At 39.9% G+C, this 24,844-nt stretch overlaps 1 long non-coding RNA gene across 1 annotated transcript in view; it reads right to left on the bottom strand.

Annotated features, from left to right (window-relative positions):
• Window positions 1-4,074: 4,074 nt before the first annotated feature.
• Window positions 4,075-24,844, bottom strand: part of LOC309959644 — a 58,524-nt gene continuing 37,754 nt past the window's right edge. The window contains exon 3 of the long non-coding RNA XR_014326090.1: window positions 4,075-4,134. This is a non-coding gene — a long non-coding RNA (uncharacterized lncRNA). The remainder of the gene's footprint in view (window positions 4,135-24,844) is intronic.

A 24,844-nucleotide genomic window follows, 5' to 3' on the forward strand; every position in this document is an offset into this window, starting at 1 on the left:
ATATTGGGCTGTAATTTTCTTTTTTTGTAGTATCTTTGTCTGGTTTTGGTATCAGGGTGATGGTGGCCTCAAAGAATGAGTTTGGGAGTGTTCCTTCCTCTGCAATTTTTTGGAAGAGTTTGAGAAGGATGGGTGTTAGCTCTTTGCTAAATGTTTGCTAGAATTCACCTGTGAAGGCATCTGGTCCTGGACTTTTGTTGTTGGAAAATTTTTAATCACAGTTTCAATTTCATTACTTGTGATTGGTCTGTTCATATTTTCTATTTCTCCCTGGTTCAGTATTGGAAGGTTATACCTTTCTAAGAATTTGTCCATTTCTTCCAGGTTGTCCATTTTATTGGCATAGAGTTGCTTGTAGTAGTCTCTTAGGATGCTTTGTATTTCTGCAGTGTCTGTTGTAACTTCTCCTTTTTCATTTATAATTTTATTGATTTGAGTCCTCTCCCTCTTTTTCTTGATGAGTCTGGCTAATGGTTTATCAATTTTGTTTATCTTCTCAAAGAACCAGCCTTTAGTTTTATTGATCTTTGCTATTGTTTTCTTTGTTTCTATTTCATTTATTTCTGCTCTGATCTTTATGATTTCTTTCTTCTTCTAACTTTGGGTTTTGTTTGTTCTTCTTTCTCTAGTTCCTTTAGGTGTAAGGTTAGATTGTTTATTTGAGATTTTTCTTGTTTCTTGAGGTAGGCTTGTATTGCTATAAACTTTTCTCTTAGAACTGCTTTTGCTGCATCCCATAGGTTTTGGATCATCGTGTTTTCATTGTCATTTGTCTCTAGGTAGTTTTTTTATTTCCTCTTTGATTTCTTCAGTGATCTCTTATCTATTTAGTAGCATATTGTTTAGCCTCCACGTGTTTGTGTTTTTTACTTTTTTTTTTCCCTGTAATTCATTTCTAATCTCATAGCATTGTGTTCAGAAAAGATGCTTGGTATGATTTCAATTTTCTTAAATTTACTGAGGCTTGATTTGTGACCCAAGATGTGATCTATCCTGGAGAATGCTCTGTGCACACTTGAGAAGAAAGTGTAATCTGCTGTTTTTGGATGGAATGTTCTATAAATATCAATTAAATCTATCTGGTCTATTGTGTCATTTAAAGCTTCTGTTTCCTTATTTATTTTCATTTTGGATGATCTGTCCATTGGTGTAATTGAGGTGTTAAAATCCCCCACTATTATTGTGTTACTGTCGATTTCCTCTTTTATAGCTGTTAGCAGTTGCCTTATGTATTGAGGTGCTCCTATGTTGGGTGCATATATATTTATAATTGTTATATCTTCTTCTTGGATTGATCCCTTGATCATTACGTAGTGTCCTTCCTTGTCTCTTGTAACATTCTTTATTTTAAAGTCTATTTTGTCTGATATGAGTATTGCTACTCCAGCTTTCTTTTGATTTCCAATTGCATGGAATACATTTTCCTCCCCCTCACTTTCAGTCTGTATGTGTCCCTAGGTCTGAAGTGAGTCTCTTGTAGACAGCATATAGATGGGTCTTGTTTTTGTATCCATTCAGCAAGCCTGTGTCTTTTGGTTGGAGCGTTTAATCCATTCACATTTAAGGTAATTATCGATATGTATGTTCCTATTACCATTTTCTTAATTGTTTTGGGTTTGTTTTTGTAGGTCCTTTTCTTCTCTTGTGTTTCCCACTTAGAGAATTTCCTTTAGTGTTTGTTGTAGAGCTGATTTGGTGGTGCTGAATTCTCTTAGCTTTTGCTTGTTTGTAAAGCTTTTGATTTCTCCATCGAATCTGAATGAGATCCTTGCTGGGTAGAGTAATCTTGGTTGTAGGTTTTTCCCTTTCATCACTTTAAGTATATCATGCCACTCCCTTCTGGCTTGTAGAGTTTCTGCTGAGAAATCAGCTGTTAACCTTATGGGGTTCCCTTGTATGTTATTTGTCGTTTTTCCCTTGCTGCTTTCAATAATGTGTCTTTGATTTTTGCCAGTTTGATTACTATGTGTGTCAGTGTGTTTCTCCATGGGTTTATCCTGTACGGGACTCTGCATTTCCTGGACTTGGGTGGCTATTTCCTTTCCCATGTTAGGGAAGTTTTCTACTATAACCTCTTCAGATATTTTCTCTGGTCCTTTCTCTCTCTTTTGTCCTTCTGGGACCCCTATAATGTGAATGTTGTTGCATTTAATGTTGTCCCAGGGGTCTCTTAAGCTGTCTTCATTTGTTTTCATTCTTTTTTCTTTATTCTGTTCCACAGCAGTGAATTCCACCATTCTGTCTTCCAGGTCGCTTATCCATTCTTCTGCCTCAGTTATTCTGGTCTTGATTCCTTCTAGTATAGTTTTCATTTCAGTTATTATATTGTTCATCTCTGTTTGTTCTTTAATTCTTCTAGGTCTTTGTTAAACATTTCTTGCCTCTTCTCGATCTTTGCCTCCATTCTTTTTCCGAGGTCCTGGATCATCTTCACTATCATTATTCTGAATTCTTTTTCTGGAAGGTTGCCTATCTCCACTTCATTTAGTTGTTTTTCTGGTTTTTTTTCTTGTTCCTTCATCTGGTACATAGCCCTCTGCCTTTTCATATTGTCTATCTTTCTGTGAATGTTGAACAATATCATTTTAAAAAGTATTTTGGTAGGGGCTTCCCTAGTGGCGCAGTGGTTAAGAATCCGCCTGCCAGTGCTGGGGGCATGGGTTTGAGCCCTGATCGGGGAAGATCCCACATGCCGCGGAGCAACTAAGCCCATGTGCCACAACTACTGAGCCTGCACTCTACAGTCCACGAGCCACAACTACTGAGCCCATGTGCCACAACTACTGAAGCCCACATGCCTAGAGCCTGTGCTCTGCAACAAGAGTAGCCACCAGAATGAGAAGACCACACACTGCAACGAAGAGTAGCCCCCAGTCACTGCAACTAGAGAAAACCCTCATGCAGCGACAAAGACCCAACACAGCCAAAGAAACCAAAAAAAGTATTTTGGTATAAAAAAGAATGCAAAACTGAAACATTTTACAAGAGAAACTTGTAGAAAAGTTTGAAAAGGCAGGTAAGCAAATATAAAACAAAAATCATCCATAATCATAGCTCTATCAATACATTTTGGTGTATATCTTTTCAGGACTTTTTCTGTACTCATATTTGCATATAAAATATGTATTAGTTTGCTTTATCTTCATAAAAATCTTTTGAGGGATAGACAAAGCAAATATGACATGATATCATGCAAAGTACTCAATACAGTTGTTAGCAATATTGTAGGCAAAATGTAAGCAAAAAGCCAGTAAGTGTTAATACAGCATTTTCATTTATTAGGCTGGTACTTTATGTAAAGTAGTGTAATAAGTGCTTTATATAAGTTGCTACCCAGTTGTCACAGCAGCTTTCTCTCAAACTGGGTTATTACCATCATTTTATGGTTTCAAGGAAATTAAATAACTCAAGGTTTTTCAATGACAGCGTTCAGATCCAGATTCATCTAAAAACCTATATGCCTTCTATTGCAACAACCTACTCTGTCTCTGCAAGTCTTGCCATTCTCATTTTACAGATTTACATTTTACATGGCTCTGACAAGTTGACTATTGGCCTAGGTTAGCGAGAGATGGACCCAGGTGTTCAGTGTTAGATTCCTGACTTGTGCCTTCCAGGGAACAGCCCCTTCCCAACTTCCCTGAAGAATGTTGCAAACCAGCTTGCTACCACTTTTTGTTGGCAGGATATTGCTCTTCAGATGCCTGGGGAGCACTCAAAGTTTCTGAGAAAGGTCAATGAGAATAAACTTGGAAGTATTTGCAAGTATCCATCATTCTAATGTTTGCTTGTGGCTCCATTTCTGTGAATATTCCCTTGGCATTGTGACCAAATGCAAAGCGTTTTGTCCAGGTATTATTTGACCTATTAACATCCCTTCCCCATCAATAGGGGTTCTTTTATTTTCTCCTCTAGATGTGTGAAAAACAAAAGTAGCAAACTTTGCCACTGATCACTTAAACAGGAAGAGGTTCACTACTTTTAACTAAAAGAACAACCGTTGCAATAGGAAAATTATTAATACGCACATCAGTGAAGAAGGCCCGGCTTGTGGCAGCTTAGCTGATTGGTAAGATCATGCTCCACCACCATCTTTCCTTGGCTACACAGTCCTAGATGGCTTGCTGTCCAGCCCTAGAGAGCAGGTAAGAAAGAGGGTTTAGAGCTTGGGGCTCTGCCAGTGACTCGGAAGCAGAACTTTATGGTTTGGTTAGTTCTCTAGTTTTTCCGGTCGCATCTGGCCATTTATTAATTGGTCAGTCCAGGCATATCCTACAGTTTCGCCTCTAAATACCAGTAAATTGGGAGGGGTGGTGAGGTTAACAAGGGGATAGACCGGAGTTGGCCTGGAAAGGCTGAGAAAGGCTGTGCTGATGCTGCATGGCTGTGTCGACTGGCATTTCAACACAGGCATTGCAACACAGGGCTGAGAAACAGTTACGATTATAGTATCATCCAAAGAACAGAAGGGGTCTAATGCAACCTGTTCCTTTTTGGTTGTCTTTGTTCCTAGTTTTTTGCTGATTCCCAAAGTATGTTTGTAGCTTTGGATCTGGGAAGGATGAACTTGTTTATCATGCCAAATATTAAGTTGTGAGGTATATGTGTGTACCTTGTGGGTTACTTCCTTCACCTTAACCTGTGTGGGGATAAGGCTGTGCGGCGGAGGTCCTGGCTGAGGGCCCTGTGTGGGCAAATGGAAGGCTACGGGAGAGAGTCCTGGCCAGAGACAGTTACATCCAACGAGCCAGAAGCAGTTAGTTTCAAGGAGCAGGATCAACCGAAAGCAGGCTGAACTCTCTGCAGCAGGAGACTGAAGTATGGAGTACCAGAAGAGGAATCAGGAACTGGCCAATTCTGGGAGTCCCCAGAGCAGTGTGTGTGTGTGTGTGTGTGTGTAGCTGGTTGGGGCGGGCTCCGTTTAGAATGACTAAATGGGGTAGCCCTTAAGCTCTTTTCTGTTCAGAGATGTTTGTTTTCTACTCTCTAAGGATTTTAGTCACAAAAGGGACCATGAAATGTCTACCTTCATTGGAAGGAGAAAAGCCCACAGATGGAATTAAGAGGTAAGCCCTATCTTTAGAAGGAGTAGAGGGTGTACACATGGAAGTGCGGTGCACCCTCAGGAATCCCATATGTAGGTATCGTTGCACCTTCTTTCCTCCCTCCGACACTGTGCTGCACTGGAAATAAGGCGGCTTCACACTTGAGCAGAACGGGATTTGAATCCTGGCTCCAGCAGTGATTTATCTGAGCTCACTTTCCTCATCCATAAAGTGGGGATGATTAATCCTCTTCTCCTTGGGTCTTTAGGAGAATTAAAAGAGATAAAGGGTTTGTGAAGCATATAGCACAGCACCTGGCACATGGAGATGCTTCATACATCCCTGCCCTGTGAGAAGGACCAAGACTCTTTTTTCTGGCCATGCCACATGGCTTGTGGGATCTTAGTTCCTGGACCAGGGATTGAACCCGGGCCCTTGGCAGTGAAAGCGCCAAGTCCTAACCACTGGACTGCCAGGGAATTCCCAGGAGCAGCTTTTAATGAAAACATGGGCTGCCTGCAGAGACAGGCCATGGAGTCCACCAGGTTTCTCAGCTTTAAATGCCACAGCTGAGCTAGCCAGTTCATCATTCCAGGAGTAGGTGCTGTGCAGGGAGGAGACTTATCCATCACATACCCTGGGCCTGGTGGGAGGTCCAGAGGAGAAATGTTAGATCTGCTATCTGTGGCATCTGTTGGGGCCCATGATGGATATGTGCGCCTGTGAACAAATGGAGCAGAAGCCAGGACTGTGTGTACGAACGGGGGAAGGAAGAGCAGGAGGTGGGTAAAGCTCTTGTTAGCTGAGGTTTCTGGGAAGGGACTGGATGGAGAGGAGGTGGACGCAGCGCAAGTCTTGAATATGGAGGGTGTGAATGTCGGGCAGAGGGCGTGGGAGAAGGCGTGCTGGGGGTTGGAGCAAAGCCAAGGTGGCGGCAGGGTCCTGGGATGTGGAGAAGATCAGGTGGAATGTGAGATGGGCTTGGGGAGAAAAGGAAGGGAGGGTGTCTGGATAATTTCAGTTTGGACTGGTTGGTAGTGTGGCTGGATGAGTAGGGCAGAGTCTGATAGACCTGGGTTGAAATCCTGTTTCTGGAAAAATTTGGCCAAATTACTTCACCAGCGTTATTTTTCTTATCTTTAAAATGTACATAATAATAGTGCAACTTATGATGGCTAAGTTGACATATGTAAGGGATCTGGCACATTGTGGACGTTCAATAAATATTGTTTATTGTTATATTGTTATTGTTTATATATTTATTGTTATATAGGTGTTAGTATTATATTTGTGTGCTTTATAAACCTTCTTACTTTATGAGGTTTTCATGTCCTCGGGGTTAATCACACTGTGTACAAAAGGGAGAGTTGTAGAGTTGTCAGTAAGATAGTATAGCCTTCAAAAAAAAGGAGGTGGTAATTGGACAAAAGAATATTTAAAACTTATTTTTTTTAGTACCCATTTATGGGACTAAGACCCATTGTTAGCATTTAGGGACACTAACTTGAAAAATATTCAGACAATGATTACAAATTTACTAGCAGTTCATATGTTTGAATTTTTGCTTACATGGAGCCATAAGCCATGATGCTTAAACGTCATAGCATCCATCACCTCAGTCTTTCACCCCGTGGGAGAAGCAGGCAGAGTGTGAAAATATGCCCACCTGACCAGCAGTGTCATAGCAACAAAGTCACTGGGTAGAATTTACCTGGCTGAAACATCACCAGGTTCCTCTTCTGGTAACTAATTGTTTTTGAAAGGTGCTGTAGCTAAAGAGAACAGTGGTCATTGGAGCCACCTTGAGTTTGCTAAGAACAAGTTGCTAAACTCACCTTTTCCCTTCTTGGTAAAGTTACTAGAATACAGGTCAGGCAATGGTGCAGATACAGCACAGAATCTATCAAAACATCTCAAGATGTCCTTGAGGACCAAAGGAGATCTGGGCAGGGCAAAGGCCAATTAGTACCTGGTCATCAACTGTACCGAGGGGGAATTAAAGTCAACTTGGAGAAAAATTTCTCTCCTGAAGTGAGATATCACCATGGTGTTCGGGTTGAAGATGACCAGGCCTATGATGATTTATTGGGCATTTATGATAGACTGTGTCTCCAAAATGGCAGTGGAGATGCTGTGTTCAACACACAGTAGAGGGGAGGCCCTTCTGCCCTCTTTGTAGAAAGGAATCTTTGTTCCTTGATCAAATGTCTGAGATTCCTCTGAGTGCTGGGCCTGGTACAAGAGAGAGGGGAAAATCAGATGGCTGTACTTTGGATCCATTTTATAGATGAAAACTGAGGTTCAGGAAGGTTAGGGAACTTGCCCAGGGTCCCCCGGTCAGTATATTAGTTTGAAGGTTATGTTCTTCCACATGTTATGCCCTGCATGTGGGTCCACAATCCCAACTGTTTAGGTTCAGCCCAGTCTAGATGTATCTTCACAACCACACAAACATAAAGGTTTGGGAGTCTTTTAAGATTGTTATCCATCAACACAGGGATCTGTCTGGAGCTTCGTGGCAAAGCTGTCATGATGCTGATGGGCAGAAACCAGAGAAGAGAAGGTTTGGCTTAGTGAACTGAAGGGAAATAACACATGAAAGGGCAAGAAGATCCATTCACTGAGTCACTCATCACCCACCCTGTGCCAGGCCTGGGCTTGGTCCTGAGGGTACAGATGTGAAGATCAGCCAGTCTATGCCCCAGGAACCCACAGCCTGGTATGGAGATGGTGACAATACAGTGAGTGGTTTCATAGAAGAACTTTCCCCAGATCTGATCTTCCCAGACCATGTCCTTCTCAGCATTCAGGTCTTAGTTCAGAAGGCACTCCCCTTCCCTTAAAAAAATAACAGCTTTATTATGCACATACTGTGTGATGCTGAATGATGGCCCCCAAAGATGTCTACATCCTGATCCCTGGAACTTGTGAGTATGTTACCCTGCCTGGTAAATATGACTTAGGCTGTGTGATTAAATTAATGATCTGGAGATGGAGATATTATCCTGGATTATTCAGGTGGGTCCAGTGTAATAATAAGGGTCCTCATAAGAGGGAGGCAGGAGGATGAGAGAGAAAAAGGAAATGTGATGTTAGAACTAGAGGTTTAAGTGACACACTTGGAAGATGCAGTAAGGGGTCAAGAGCCAGGGGATACAGGCAGACTCCAGAAGCTAGAAAAGGCAAGGAAACGGATTCCTCCCTGGGCTTCCAGAATGAACACAGCCCTGCCAACACCTTGATTTTAGCTTTTGACCTCCATACTGTAAAATAATAAATTGGTGTTGTTTAAAGCCACCTGGTTGTGGCAATTTGTCAAAATTGCAATAGGAAACTAATGTGCATGCCACACAATTCAGTGGATCTTCATATATTCACAAACTTGTACAACCATTACCACAATCAATTTTAGGACATTTTATCACCCTCCCCCTCAAAAAAGCTTATCGCCATTAGTGGTCACTCCTCTTTTCTGCTTATAGTTGGTCATGTGGCTTTGGTTAAGTTTCCTTACTTGTATGAGCCTCAGTTTTCTCATCTGTAAATGGGATACTACCCAATTCCAAAGGATGTTGTAAGAATTCAGTGAGACCATGTGTGTAAGCATTTAGCACAGTGCCTACAGCCAGCGTTCAGTAGGTTGTGTTATTATTCTTGTAAGTACCAGTGAGGACGCTGTTGCAGAAGCACAGAGGAGAGCTGAAGGAGGGGCTGGACCAGGCCAGTGGCTGAGGGGTGGAGAGGAGGGGATCTGGTTTCTCTCACATGCTCCAAGCTCTGTGATCCTCCCTCATTGTAGAACAGTTTTACCTTCTTTTAGCACTTGGAATTCTATTAAAGCCGGCCTGCTGGTCCCTGTCCGGTCACTAGAGGGCAGTAGAGCCAAGGACACATAAGGAAGGCGGCGTTGGTGCTGGTCTGTGCGTTTATTCCTGTTCTGACGCCTAATTGTGTTATTTGCGTTGGACTGTCCCCTCCCTCCCTTCTTGCTCTGTGTACTTGCTGACATTCTTTTTTCCAAACACTTCACATCTCAGGGCACCTCTGAGTCCCTATACCATCTGTGGCCTGGGATTAGTCATGGCTGAAGCCTCTTACTGACAGCTGTGTTTATTTCTCAAGGGCCCAAGTGGCTGCAGAACATGGGGGTCTGTGCACTGCAGCTCACCAGATCCTAGGATGAACAACAGTTGCTCTTCTGCCAGTTCAAAACTTGGGGCCTGTTCCATCTTGCATTCGTGCTCTGCAATCCAAGGCATATTAATTTCACCCAAATCACATGGACTGAGATGGTGATGGTGGGCTGTGGTGGGTGTGATTCCCTAAAGAAAATTCAAGTGAGGTCACCAGAGGGAGGAAGAATTGATGTTTATGCAAAATGCACAGATGTCCACTACAGCTACCACATGGGTACAGAATAATCCACCAGTTAACAGTCCTGGCTTGGCATTCCAGTTCCCAGGGATGGAATCCCATTTCCACCGTTAACAAGTTGTGTGACCATGGTTGGGTCACTTCACTTGTCAGTGAGTCTGAGTGTCCCTATCTACAAAATGGGAGTGATGGTCCAGCACTGTGGGCTTGAACCAGTGTGAAAGCACACTGCAAAGGCACCAAGCAGGCACAGCACGTGTTACTACAAGTTGGTGTGGCATGAAGTCAGAAGTCTGTGATGCAGCAAATCGACTTCTGGGTATTTAATCAAAGGAAATGAAAAAGCTAACTCAAAAAAGGCATCTGTACTCCCATGTTCATTGCAGCATTATTTACAATAGCCAGGATATGGAAACAACGTAAGTGTTCATTGATGGATGAATAGATAAAGAAATGTGATATATATATATATATATATATATATACACACCATATATACAATATAATTCAGCCGTAGAAAAGAATGAAATATTGCCATTTCCACAACATGGATGGACCTTGAGGGCATTGTGCTAAATGAAATAAGTCAGATAGAGGAAGACAAACACCATATGATCTCACTTATATGAGGAATCTAAAAAATAAACCCCAAACCAAGCTTATAGATACAGAGGACAGATTGGTGGTTGCCAGAGGTAGGGGGTGGGGGAGAGGGAGAGATGACTGAAGGTCAAAATGTACAAACTTTCAGTTATAAAATAAGTGGGTCCTGTAATGTACAGCATGGTGACTATAGTTAGCAACAGTGTACTGCATATTTGAATGTTTCTAAGAGAGTGGATCTTAAAAGTTTATCACAAGAAAAATAATTGTAACTATGTATGGTGACAGATGTTAATTAGACTTACTGTGGAGATTATTTTGCAATGTATACAAATATTGAATCATTACATTGTATACCTTAAATCAATATAATGTCATAATATAACAATAACGTATATATTATAAAATAATACCTAAATTAAAAAAGTAAATGAAATCTGAAGTCTCTGAATTGTTACCTGACCAGTTCCAGGGCACCTGTCCACAGACAGGCAGCCAAACTGCCCTGGGTTCAAGTCCTCAATCTGCCACTTACTATGTTATTCTCCTCTATGAAGTGAAGATCAGCATTACTGCCTCCCAGGGTTATTGGGAGAAGTGATGAGGTGATATATAGACAGTGCCTGGCACATATTGTTCTGTAACTAATGATAGATGCGTTCTCAGTACAATTATTACCCCAGAGCACACCAGGAGTCTAGGAGAGACTCTGGCAGGACAGAACACGTGCTCTGTGAACAAGCAACCATCCTTCTGGATAAAGGGTGCATTTGGCCAGCAGCCAAGGAGGCTTTGTGTAGCCTGGCCCTTCCTGCCTTCCTTTCAACTTGGGCTGGGTACAGCCTTACGGAGGTTCATCTTTCACTCTTAATTACCCCTCAGGCTCTCCTCTCAGCCTGTCTTTCATTTCCACCACAGGCTTTCAGCCAGACAGTTTGAACAGAATCTCATCTGGAGTGTGCTAACTCTTCTCCACCGTTGCTGGCAGAGATCTGGGATCAGCTCTGCATTAGGACAAGTTGTAAGTAAACACACATTTGCTCTAATGTGGCCTCTCCTCCCATCCCATAGGCTTATCTTATATTGTGAAGCTTCAAATCAGGGAACACAAGAGTGTTTGGAAAAGACCTTAGAAATCATTTAATCCAGTCTACCCATTTTACAGGAGAGTAAATTGAAGATGTTGAGTTGCTCATGTTCACATAGATAACTTGAGGATATGAATAGAGATGGAAATCAGGTCTTCTGACTCTCAGTTCTAAACTCCACAATAACACCGTACCTCAATCTTTCACTCATTCCTTCAAAAAATATGTATTGAGCAACTAACATCTTATGACTGGTCCTTTTGTGGGCACTGGAACAACAACTGGATAAATAAGAAATGATCTACTCTTATGCTTATGAACTCTTCCTCTATTTGTCCATCCATCCATCCATCCATTCATCCAGTGCTTCTGTCTATTTGTTCATCCATCCATCTCCCTTTTTTCCTGTCCATCTCTCATTCATCCCTTCATCTTCATCCTTTTGTACATTTGTTTCAGTCCATTCATTTCGCCATTCATCTCACTATCAATTTGTTGGCTAATCTGTTCATCTATTCATTTATCCCCTACCCATCCATCATCTGTTCCTGTTTCCATGAGTCTGTTTCTCTTTTGGTCCACACATTGGTCTCTTCATCCATTCACAATTTCTGTGTCTGTACGGCTCTAGGTTTTTGGCTGGTGCTCAGGACTTAGATAAGTAAGAAGTATTTGTATTCGAGTCTTTGTATGAACATATACCTTCTTGTCTCTTGGTTAAATACCTAGGAGTAGAATGGCTAGATCATAGGGTAGACATCAGTTTAACTTTTTAAGAAATTGCTAAAATGTTTTTCAATTAGTTTTTACTCTTTTACATTTCTACCAGTTCCTCCACACCCTTCCCAACTTTTTGCATGGTCACACATTAAATTTTATCCATTGTAATAGGTATGGTTTTAATTTTGTTATTCCCCTAATGACAGATGCTGGTGAGCTCCTTTTCATGTGCTTATTAATTACCCATATATCATTTTGGCAAAGCGTGTGCAAATACTTTGCCCATTTAAAAAATTGAATTGTTTGTTTTCTTATTATTGAGTGGTATTTTAAAAAATGTACATATATTCTGCATTGAAGTCCTTTATCAGATATAAACTTTGCAAATATTTTTTTTCTCCAGCTGTGGTTTGTCTTTTCATTCTCCTAATAGTATTTTTAAGAGGGCAGAGTACATTAATTTGGGTGAACTCCATTTTATTAATTTATTCTCATATGGATCTTTCTTTATGTGTCATGTAATAAATTTTTGCCTAGCATAAGGTCACAAAGATTTTCTACTATTTTTTTCTATATGTCTTATTGTTTCAGGTTTTACTAGGTGTATGATAGATTCTGAGGTAATTTTTTTTAATTTCTTTTTTTTATTGGAGTATAGTTGCTTTACAATGTTGTGTTAGTTTCTACTACTGTACAGCAAAGTGAATCAACTACACATATACATACATCCCCTGTTTTTTGGATTTCCTTCCCATTTAGGTCACCACAGAGCATTGAGTAGAGTTCCCTGTGCTATACGTTCTCATTACTTACCTATTTTGTACATAGAATCAATAGTGTATATATGTCAATCCCCATCTCCCAATTCATCCCACCCCTCCCTTCCCCCTTGGTATCCATACGTTTGTTCTCTACGTCTGTGTCTCTATTTCTGCTTTTCAAAGAAGGCAATCTATACCTTTTTTTTTTTAGATTCCACATATATGCGTTAGTATATGATATTCGTTTTTCTGACCTACTTCACTCTGTATGACAGTCTCTAGGTCCATCCACGTCTCTACAAATGATCCAATTTCGTTCCTTTCAATGGCTGAGTAATATTCCATTGTATATATGCACCACATCTTCTTTATCCATTCCTCTGTTGATGGACATTTAGGTTGCTTCCATGTCCTGGCTATTGTAAATAACGCTGCAGTGAACATTGGGGTGCATGTGTCTTTTTGAATTATGGTTTTCTCTGGCTACATGCCCAGTAGTGGGATTGCTGGGTCATATGGTAATTCTATTTTTAGGTTTTTAAGGAACCTCCATACTGTTCTCCATAGTGGCTGTATCAATTTACATTCCCACCAACAGCACAAGAGTGTTCCCTTTTCTCCACACCCTCCCCAGCATTTATTGTTTGTAGACTTTTTGATGATGGCCATTTCGACCAGTGTGAGGTGGTACCTCCCTGTAGCTTTGATTTGCCTTCCTCTAACAATTAGCCATAATGAGCATCTTTTCACGTGCCTCTTGGCCATCTGTATGTCTTCTTTGGAGAAATGTCTATTTAGGCCTTCTGCCCATTTTTTGATTGGGTTTTTTGTTTTTATGATATTGAGCTGCATGAGTTGTTTGTATATTTTGGAGATTAATCATTTGTCAGTTGCTTTGTTTGCAAATATTTTCTCCCATTCTGAGGGTTGTCTTTTCGTCTTGTTTATGGTTTCCTTTGCTGTGCAAAAGCTTTTAAGTTTCATTAGGTCCCAGTTGTTTATTTTTGTTTTTATTTCCATTACTCTAGGAGGTGGGTCAAAAAGGATCTTGCTGCATATTATGTCAGAGTGTTCTGCCTGTGTTTTCCTCTAAGAGTTTTATAATGTCTGGCCTTACATTTAGGTTTTTAATCCATTTTGAATTTATTTTTGTGTATGGTGTAGGGAGTGTTCTAATTTCACTCTTTTACATGTAGCTGTCCAGTTTTCCCAGCACCACTTATTGAAGAGACTGTCTCTTCTCCATTGTTTATTCTTGCCTCCTTTGTCATAGATTAGGTGACCATAGGTGTGTGGGTTTATCTCTGGGCTTTCTGTCCTGTACCATTGATCTATATTTCTGTTTTTGTGCCAGCACCATACTGTCTTGATTACTGTAGCTTTGTAGTATAGTCTGAAGTCAGGGAGCCTGATTCCTCCAGCTCCGTTTTTCTATTTTTTAAAAAATTATTTATTTACTTATTATTTATTTTTGGCTGTGCCAGGTCTTAGTCGTGGCATGTGGGATCTTCGTTGCGGCATGCGAGATCTTTAGTTGCGGCATGTGCTATCTTTAGTTGCAGCATGTGGGCTCTTAGTTGAGGCATGCGGATTTCTTTGTTGTGGCATGAGGACTCTTAGTTGAGGCATGCGGACTTCTTAGTTGCAGCATGCAGGCTCTTAGTTACGGCATGCGAACTTTTAGTTGTGGCAGGCATGCTGGATCTAGTTCCTCAACCAGGGATCGAACCTGGGCACCCTGCATTGGGAACATGGAGGCTTACCCACTGGGCCATCAAATTGCTTTGGCTATTTGTGGTCTTTTGTGATTCCATACAAATTGTAAAGTTTTTTGTTCTAGTTCTGTGAAAAATGCCACTAGTAATTTGTTAGGGATTGCATTGAATCTGTAGATTGCTTTGGGTAGTAGAGTCATTTCCACAATATTGGTTCTTCCAATCCAAGAACATGGTATATACCTCCATCTGTTTGTGTCATCATTGATTTCTTTCAACAGTGCCTTATTGTTTTCTACATACAGGTCTTTTGCCTCCTTAGGGAGATTTATTCCTAGGTATTTTATTCTTTTTGTTGCAGTGGTAAATGGGATTGTTTCCTTAATTTCTCTTTCTGATTTTTCATTGTTAGTGTATAGGAATGCAAGAGATTTCTGCGCATTAATTTTGTATCCTGCAACTTTACCAAATTCATTAATTAGCTCGAGTAATTTTCTGGTGGCATCTTTAGAATTTTCTATGTATAGTATCATGTCATCTGTGAAGAGTGACAGTTTTACTTCTTCCTTCCCAATTTGGATTTTTTTTTCCTTTTTATTCTCTGATTGCTGTGGCTAGGACTTCCAAAACTATGTTGAATAATAGTGGCCAGAGTGGACATCCTTGTCTTGTTCCTGATCTTAGAGGAAATGGTTTCAGTTTTTCACCATTGTGAACGATGTTGGCTGTGGGTTTGTCATATATGGCCTTTATTATGTTGAGGTATCTTCCCTCTATACCCACTTGCTGTAGAGTTCTTATCATAAATGGGTGTTGAATTTTACTGAAAGCTTTTTCTGCATTTATTGAGATTATCATATGGTTTTTATCTTCAATTTTTTAATATGGTGTATCACATTGACTGATTTGCGTATATTGAAGAATCCTTGCATCCCTGGGATATATCCCACTGGATCATGCTGTATGATCCTTTTAATGTGCTGTTGGATTAGGTTGGCTAGTATTTTGTTGAGGATTTTTGTGTCTATGTTCATCAGTAATACTGCCCTGTATTTTTCTTTTTTGTGATATCTTTGTCTGGTTTTGGTATCAGGGTGATGGTAGTTTCATAGAATGAGTTTGGGAGTGTTCTGCCCTCTGCAATTTTTGGAAGAGTTTGAGAAGAATAGGTGTTAGCTCTTCTCTAAATGTTTGATAGAATTCACCTGTGAAGCCATCTGGTCCTGGACGTTTGTTTGTTGGAAGATTTTTAATCATGGTTTCAATTTTATTACTTGTGATTGGTCTGTTCATATTTTCTATTTCTTCCTGGTTCAGTCTTGGAAGGTTATACCTTTCTATGAATTTGTCCGTTTCTTCCAGGTTGTCCATTTTATTGGCATAGAGTTGCTTGTAGTAGTCTCTTATGATCCTTCGTATTTCTGTGGTGTCAATTGTAACTTCTCCTTTTTCATTTCTAATTTTATTGATTTGAGTCCTCTCCCTTTTTTTCTTGATGAGTCTGGCTAAAGGTTTATCAATTTTGCTTATCCTCTCAAAGAACCAGCTTTTAGTTTTATTGATCTTTGCTATTGTTCTCTTCGTTTCTATTTCATTTATTTCTGCTCTGATCTTTATGATTTCTTTCCTTCGACTATTTTTTTTTTTGTTCTTTTTCTAGTTGCTTTATGTGTAAGGTTAGGTTGTTTATTTGCAATTTCTCTTATTTCTTGAGGTAGGATTGTATTGCTATAATCTTCCCTCTTAGAACTGCTTTTGTTGTATCCCATAGGTTTTGGGTTGTCGTGTTTTCATTGTCATTTGTTTCTAGGTGTTTTTTGATGTCCTCTTTGATTTCTTCAGTGATCTCTTGGTTATTTAGTAGCATATTGTTTAGACTCCATATGTTTGTGTTTTTTACAGTTTTTTCCCTGTAATTTATTTCTAATCTCATAGCATTGTGGTTGGGAAAGATGCTTGATATGATTTCAATTTTCTTAAATTTATTGAGGCTTGATTCATGACCCAAGATGTGATCTATCCTGGAGAATGTTCCATGTGCACCTGAGAAGAAAGTGTAATCTGCTGTTTTTGGATGGAATGTCCTATAAATATCAACTAAGCCTATCTGGTCTAATGTGTCATTTAAGGCTTATGTTTCATTATTAATTTTCTGTCTGGATGATCTATCCATTGGTGTAAGTGGAATGTTAAAGGGTGTAAGTGGAATGTTAAAGTCCCCCACTATTATTGTGTTACTGTAGATTTCCCCTTTTATGGCTGTTAGCATTTCCCATATGTATTGAGGTGCTCCTATGTTGGGTGCATAAACATTTACAATTGCTATATCTTCTTCTTGGATTGATCCCTTGATCATTATTTAATGTCCTTCCTTGTCTCTTGTAATAGTCTTTATTTTAAAGTCTATTTTGTCTGATATGAGTATTGCTACTCCAGCTTTCTTTCGATTTCCATTTGCATGGAATACCTTTTCCTTCCCCTCACTTTCAGTCTGTATGTGTCCCTAGATCTGAAGTGGGTCTCTTGTAGACAGCATATATATGAGTCTTGTTTTTGTAAAGCCAGTTTGTGTCTTTTGGTTGGAGCATTTAATCCATTTACCTTTAAAGTACTTATCGATATATATGTTCCTATTACCATTTTCTTAATTATTTTGGGTTTGTTTTTGTCGATCTTTTTCTCCGTTTGTGTTTCCTGCCTAGAGAAGTTCCTTTAGCATTTGTTGTAAAGCTGGTCTGGTGGTGCTGAATTGTCTTAGCTTTTGCTTGTTTGTAAAGCTTTTGATTTCTCCATCAAATCTGAATGAGATCCTTGCTAGGTAGTGTAATCTTTGTTGTAGGTTTTCCCCTTTCATCACTTTAAATATATCCTGCCACTCCCTTCTGGCTTGTAGAGTTTCTGTTGAAAAATCAGCTGATAATGTTATGGGGAGTCCCTTTATGTTATTTGTTGCTTTTGCCTTGCTGCTTTTAATATTTTTTCTTTGTATTTAATTTTTATTAGTTTGATTAATATGTGTCTCGGCCTGTTTCTTTTTGGGTTTATCCTGTGTGGGACTCTCTGCACTTCCTGGACTTGATTGACTATTTCCTTTCCCATGTAAGGGAAGTTTTTGACTATAATCTCTTCAAATATTTTCTCAGACCCTTTCTCTTTCTCTTCTTCTTCTGGGACCCAGAGGTCTCTGAGATTGTCCTCATTTCTTTTCATTCCTTTTTTCTTTTTTTTTATTCTGCTCTGTGGAAGTTATTTCTAACATTCTATCTTCCAGGTCACTTATCTATTCTTCTGTCTCAGTTATTCTGCTATTGATTTCTACTAGTCAATTTTTAATTTCAGTTATTGTGTTGTTCATCACTGTTTGTTTGTTCTGTAGTTCTTCTAGGTCCTCATTAAACCTTTCTTGTATTTTCTCGATCCGTGCCTCCATTCTCTTTCCAAAATTTTGGATCAACTTTACTATCATTACTATGAATTCTTTTTCAGGTATACTGCCTACTTCCTCTTCATTTATTCGGTTTTATGGGGTTTTGCCTTGCTCCTTCATCTGCAACATATTTCTCTGTCTTCTCTTTTTGTCTAGTTTACTGTGTTTGAAGTCTCCTTTCTGCAGGCTTCAGAGTCGTTTTTCCTCTTGCTTCTGGTGTCCATTCCCAGTGGGTGAGGTTGGTCCAGTGGCTTCTGTAGGCTTCCTGGTGGGAGGGACTGGTGCCTGCATTCTGGTGGGTGGAGCTGGTACTTGTCCCTCTGATGGGCAGGGCCATGTCAGGTGTTGTGTTTTGAGGTGTCTGTGAGCTTAGTACAGTTTTAGGCAGCCTGTCTGCTGATGGGTGGGTTTGTGTTCCTGTCTTGCTTGTTTTTTGGCATGAGGTGTGGCAGGTGGGTAGAGCTGGGTCTTGGATTTGAAATGAAGACCTTCAGGAGAGCTATCACTGATTAATATTCCCAGGGGCTGGGAATTCTCTGGCGATCCAGCATCCTGGACTCGGCACTCCCACTCCAGAGGCTCAGGCCCAACCCCTTGCTGGGGATCCAAGACCCCACAAACCTCATGTCATGGCAATAAAGGGATAAAAAAGGGGTGGGGAAGAAAACAAATGAAAACAAACAGAGAAACAAATCCCAAGACAAATAGCAAAGACAGAAACAAACAAACAGCAACAACAGCAAAAACAAAAACAAAAACAAAAAAAAAGACAAACAAAACCCCAAATGGTAAAACAGAACCAACCAAACAGAAAAGAAATCAAAGAAACACACACACAGACCCAAAAGAAACAAAAACAAAACCAAAGAAAACAAAAAAGAAGAGAACAACCAGACAAACAAAGGAACCCAGAAATGAAATCAAAAGATTAAAGACAAAACTAACAAAAATACAAAACACAAAACCGAAGCAAATGCAAACAAAAGAATAAAGCAAAGAAAACAAAACAAACACACAAAAACGATTTAAAAAAAGGAAAAAACACAGAACAACGAAAAAGCAAAGTACAAATAGAAATATTAAAAACAATATTGAAAAAATTAAAAAAAGAAAATAAAACAAAAAGAAGAAACCCAAACAAACCAAAAACCCCCAAAAAACTAAATAAAATTTAAAATAATTAAAAAAACCAAACCCAACAACAGAATGAATCAAAACATAATAAAAATAATAGTAATAATAATATTTTCCTGGGGTCTCAAGTGTCAGTGTTCTTGCCCCCACTGTGAGCCACAGCCCACCTCCACCTCCCCAGGAGGCCCTCTAATGCCTCTAGGTTGGCCTCTGGACCCGCTTTGGGTACTGTTGGGGCAGCTCAGACTCTGATCTGGCCCAACTCCCACATGTGCTTGCCCCCGAAGTCCACAGCTGCCAGAGCTATACTGGTTTCATTTGTGGGAACACATTGTCCATTCAGATATTCCATAGACGCAGGGTCTACCAAGCTGATCGCGGGGATTTAATCTGCAGTTTGTGCAGCTGATGGAAAGATATTTGTTCCTCTTCCTTAGTCGCCCCACTCCTGGGGCTCAGCTGTGGTTTTAGCCTCACCTCTGAGTGTGGGTCACCCCCAGGAGTCTGCTCTGGAGGCTGCCCTGGAGCACTCAGGTCTGCCCCGGTGAAGACAGGGCACGGAGGCAGCACAGCTGCCTGGGTTACAGGAGCCGCAGCAGCAACAGGTGCATGGGGAAGCCGGTGGCCATGGGCATGAGAGATCCAGCCCTAGTCAAGCCTATTCTAGTGCCTGGCGGCAGGCACATGAGGGCCAACCCTGGCGGGACCCTTTCCTAGCATCTGGGGGGGGCAGGGGCTGGTGTGTGAGGGAAGAGAGGCTGTAATGTCGGCTCCACCCTCTGCACATCATAAAACAGTGGCGCCTTGCTTCCATGGCAGTCCGGGTTTCCTCCACAGGTGAATGCCGGTTGTAGATTTCCTCCCTCCCATCCCCTCAGGCTGTCTTCTTGTCACCCAACAGAAGTTGTCCTCCCAGGTTTGCTCTCCAATCCCCATGCTCCAGCTCCTGTGCACACCAGCAGACACACATCCCAGTCCAGGGCATGCAGGGCCGTGGCGCAGACTGTCTGTGTAGTTCTCACTCTATCCTGTCTGCCGCAGACCGGCCATTTCACCCTCCTCCAATAGCTTCAGATGCTTCCCTTCTGCCCCACCCAATTTCCCCATCGGTGAGGGGGTTTCCCCGGATGCGGGACCCTCTCCTCTGCTTCAGCTCCCCCCAGGGGCACAGTTCCTGTCCCGCTTCTTCTCCTCTTCTTTCTTCCTTCTTTCTTTCATCCTACCTGGTTATGTGGGGATCTTTATTGTCCTTTCCAGTGCCCAAGGTCTTCTGCTAGTGTTCAGCTGGTGCTCTGTGAGATTTGTTCCATCTGTAGATGTATTCTTGATGCGTTTGTGGAGAGAGATGAACTCCACGTCCTCCTACTCCTCTGCCATCTTGAAAACCCCCAAGGTAATTATTGTATATGGTGCAAGGCATGGATCCAACATCGTTTTTTTGCATATGAATATCCAGTTGTTTTACCATCATTTGCTGAAAGACTGCTTTCTCCACTGAATTACCTTTGTACCTTTGTTAAAATTACTTGTTAATTCCTATAGCAGTGAGCACACCTAGTGCCCAGATCTTGGTTTTTAATATCATTCTTCAATAAAAGGACCTAGGACTCCTGGGCTGGTTTTGGGACTGTGGCAGGTAATATACAAGATGAACTTAGAGCATTTTGTAGCACCAGAAAGTAAGGAAGTACTGAAAAGAGACAGTCCTATATTGATGGGGGTTTGTCCAAAGAACATAACAGCCAACTGACAGAGCTCCCAATGGCCAACTTGAAAAATTTAAGCAACAGTATATAAATAAAGTAGTATTGGATTATAACCCAAAATATAAAATAAATATCCATGAGCCTATACTGATATAAATGACTGAATAAATAAATGGGGGAGAAGAGAAAAATCCCTCTTGTAGAAGAATTTCAAATAATTTATGTATCTATTCCACCTTTAAGGAAGTGGAGCATAACTTCCCACTTATTAAGTGTGGGCTGTGTAGAGTGACATCTTTCTGAAGAGTATAGTATAGAAAGTTGTGTGTGGGGGAGAATAATTTTACAGTGGAAAAAAGTGACAGACACTATCTCAGCCGTGTGATCAAAGTTAACTTGAACAGATAAATCATATTGATAGTATATACCTTTGTTAGGCTATGATGAGAATGGCACTGTATCTCTAAAATCTTCCTTCTCCAAACACATACTCCAGTCTAATTATAAAAACGTCAGATGAATCCCAAATGAGGGATATTCTACAAAATACTCAACCAGTACTCCTCAAAATTGTCAGGGTAGTCAAAAACAAGGAAAGTCTGAGAAAGTGTCACAGCTAAGAGGAGTCTATGGAGACATAACAACTAAATGTAATGTGCATAGGATACTGGAGCACAAAAAGTTGTTGGTTAACACTAAGAAAGTCTGAATAAACTATGGACTTTAATTAATAACAATGTATCAGTATTGGTTCATTGATTATAACAAATATATTATACTAATGTATGATGTTAATAGTAGGGGAAACTTGATGAGGGGCATATGAGAACTCTATGTACATCTTCTCAATTTTTCTTCTAATAATGAAGTCTATATTTAAAAATCCATTGTTTATATATGTATGGATCTATTCTGCTTTATCACTCTATTTGCTATTTTTATAGTGATACCACATTGTTTTGATTACTACAGCTTTATAACAAGTCTTGAAATCAGATAGCATTAGCTTTCCAATTTTGTTCTTTTTCAAAGTTGTTTTGGCTATTCTAGTCTTTTTTTTTTTTTCCATTTCATATGCACTATAGAATAATTTTGTCAATTTTTGCAAAAAAAAGCCTGCTGGATCTTCATTGCTATTACAGTGATAAAATTGGGGAGAATTGACATTTTATCAATATTGGGTTTTCAAATCCCTGCACTATCACTTTTTTTAGAATCAATTTTATTTATTTATTTATTTATGGTTGTGTTGGGTCTTCATTGCTGCATGCGGGCTTTCTCTAGTTGCGGTGAGCGGGAGCTACTCTTCTTTGCAGTGCGTGGGCTTCTCATTGTGGTGGCTTCTCTTGTTGTGGAGCACAGGCTCTAGGTGTGTGGGCTTCAGTAGTCATGGCACGTGGGCTCAGTAGTTGTGGCTCATGGGCTCAGTAGTTGTGGCTTGCGGGCTCTAGAGCACAGGCTCAGTAGTTGTGGCACATGGGCTTAGTTGCTCTGTGGCATGTGGGATCTTCGTGGACCAGCAATCGAACCCATGTCCCCTGCATTGGCAGGCAGATTCTTAACCACTGCACCACCAGGGAAGTCCCCTTGCACTATCTCTTTATTTATTTAGCTGTTTAATTTTTTTCAGCAATACTTTGTAGTTTTCAGCATACGTATCTTTCCCATCTTTTGTCAGATTTATCCCTAAGAATTTAACATTTTTAATGCTATAAAAAGAGTATTTTAATTTCAATTTCTGGTTGTTCATTGTTAGTATATAGAAATGCAGTTGAGTTTTGTATATTGATCTTGTGCCCTGCAACCTTGCTAAATGCACTTACTAGCTCTAGTAGCTTTTTTGTAGGTTTCAGTAAATTTTCTACATAGGCAATCATATTGTCTGTGAATAAAGACAGTTTTACTCTTTCCTTTCCAATCTGTATGCCTTTTCTTTGTTTTCCTAGTCTTACTGTACCATCTAGAACTCCAGTACAACATTGGATATAGTGAGAACAGACATTTTTGTCTTGTTCCTGATTTTAGGGGTAAAGTAGCTAGTCTTTCATCATTAAGTGTGACATTAACAGTAGGTATCCTTAGAAGCCCTTTGTCAGGTTCAGCAAGTTCTCTTCAATTTCTAGTTTGCTAAAAGTTTTTATTAGGAATAAATTTTGGATTTTGTTGAATGATTTTTCTGTGTTTATTGAGCTGATTATGTGGCCTTTTTTTTTTAGTTTTTTAATATAGTGAATTATACTGACTAATTTCAAATGTTAAAGCAGCCTTGCATGCTTTAGATATATCTCACTTGGTCATGAAGTATTATTGTTTTAAAATATTGTTGGATTTGCTGAAATTTTATTTAGAAGTTCTTGCATTTCTATTCATAAGGGATATTGGTCTGCACTGCTCCTTTAATATCTTTGTGTGATTTGCTGTTGGAGTAATGCTTGCCTCAAAGAATGAGTTTGGAAATATTTCTTCCTCTTTAATTTTCTAGAAAAGTTTATGTAGAATTAATATTATCTCTTCCTTAGATGTTTGGTAGAATTCACTGGGGAAACCATCTGGGCCAGGAGTTTTCTTTGTGGGAAGACTTTTAGCCAAAAACTCAATTTCTTTAATAGATGGGGGCTATTCTTATTAACTAATCCTTCTTAGGTGAGCTTGGGTAGGTTTTGTCTTTCAGTGAATTTGACTATTTCATCTAAGTTGTCAAATTTTTTGGCATAAAGTTGTTCACAAAATTCCTTATCCTTTTACTATATAGAGAGTCTTTAGGGGTATCATCTCCAGTATTCCTGATATTAGTAGTGTGTATCTTCTCTTTTATCCTAATTAGAATTTCTAGAGGTTTATCAGTTTAGTGGATCTTCTCAAACAGCTCTTGGTTTCATTGATTTTCTCTTTTGCCTTTCTGTTTTCTATTTTAGCGATTTCTGCTTTGATATTTAGTATTTTTTTTCTCCTGCTTATTTTGGGTAAGCACTTATTTTTTCTAGTCTCTTAGGTAGAATTTGAGGACACTTATTTGAGGCCTTGCATCTTTTCTTACTAAAGGCTTTTGGTGCTTTAAATTACTCCTTAAATATTGCTTTGGTAGCATCCCACAAATTTGGATATATTGTATTTTCATTCAATTTAAAAACTATCTAATTTCCATTTCTATTCCTTTATTAACCACGTGGGTTATTTAGAAGTGTCTTATTTATTTTTCTAATATTTGGGGAATTTCCCTATTTATTTATTTATTTATGCTGGATCTTAGTTGTGGCATGCAGGATCTTTTAGTCGTGGCAGGCAGACTCTTTTTAGTTGCGGCATGTGGACTTCTTAGTTGCAGCCTGTGGACTTCTTAATTGTGGCATGTGGGCTCCTAGTTGCAGCAATGTGAGCTTCTTAGTTGCAGCATGCAAACTGTCAGTTGCAGCATGTGAACTCTTAGTGTGGCATGCATGTGGGATCTAGTTCCCTGACCAGGGGATTGAACCTGGGTCCCCTGCATTGGGAGTGTGGAATCTTACCCACTGGACCACCAAGGAAGTCCCTCCCTATATTGTTTTGATAATTTCTTTCTAATTTGATTCCATTGTGGTCAGAGAGCATACTTTATATATTTGAATCCTTTTAAATCTATTGAGATTTGTTTCATGGCCCAGAATTTGGTACATTTGGTAATGTTTCTCATGCATTCTTCTGTTTTTGGGTGGAGTGTTCTAGAAATTTCAATTAGGTCAAGTTGGTTGATAGTGCTGTTTCAGTATTCTATATTTTGATCATTTTCTTTATACCTGTTTTATCAATTATTGAGAGAGGGATATTGAAATATTCAGTTATAATTGTGATTTTGGCTGTTTCTCTGGGCTGTTCTATCAGGTTTTTCATATATATATATATTTTTTAAATTAATTAATTAATTAATTTAGTTTTGGCTGAGTTGGGTCTTCGTTGCTGCACATGGGCTTTCTCTAGTTGCGGTGAGCCAGGCTACTCTTCATTGTGATGCCTGGGCTTCTCATTGAGGTGGCTTCTCTTGTTGCGGAGCACAGGCTCTAGGTGTGTGGGCTTCAGTAGTTGTGGCTCATGGGCTCTAGAGCACAGGCTCAGTAGTTGTGGCACATGGGCTTAGTTGCTCCATGGCACATCAGATCTTTCTGGACCAGGGATCAAACCCGTGTCCCCCGCATTGGCAGGCAGATTCTTAACCACTGTGCCACCAGGGAAGTCACCTTCTTATATTTTGAAGCTCAATTATTAGATGTGTATATATTTAAGATTACTATATTCTA

This window comes from Leucopleurus acutus (genome assembly GCF_964270905.1).
Source record: "Leucopleurus acutus genome assembly, chromosome: 3".
In the NCBI taxonomy this organism is placed as follows: domain Eukaryota; kingdom Metazoa; phylum Chordata; class Mammalia; order Artiodactyla; family Delphinidae; genus Leucopleurus; species Leucopleurus acutus.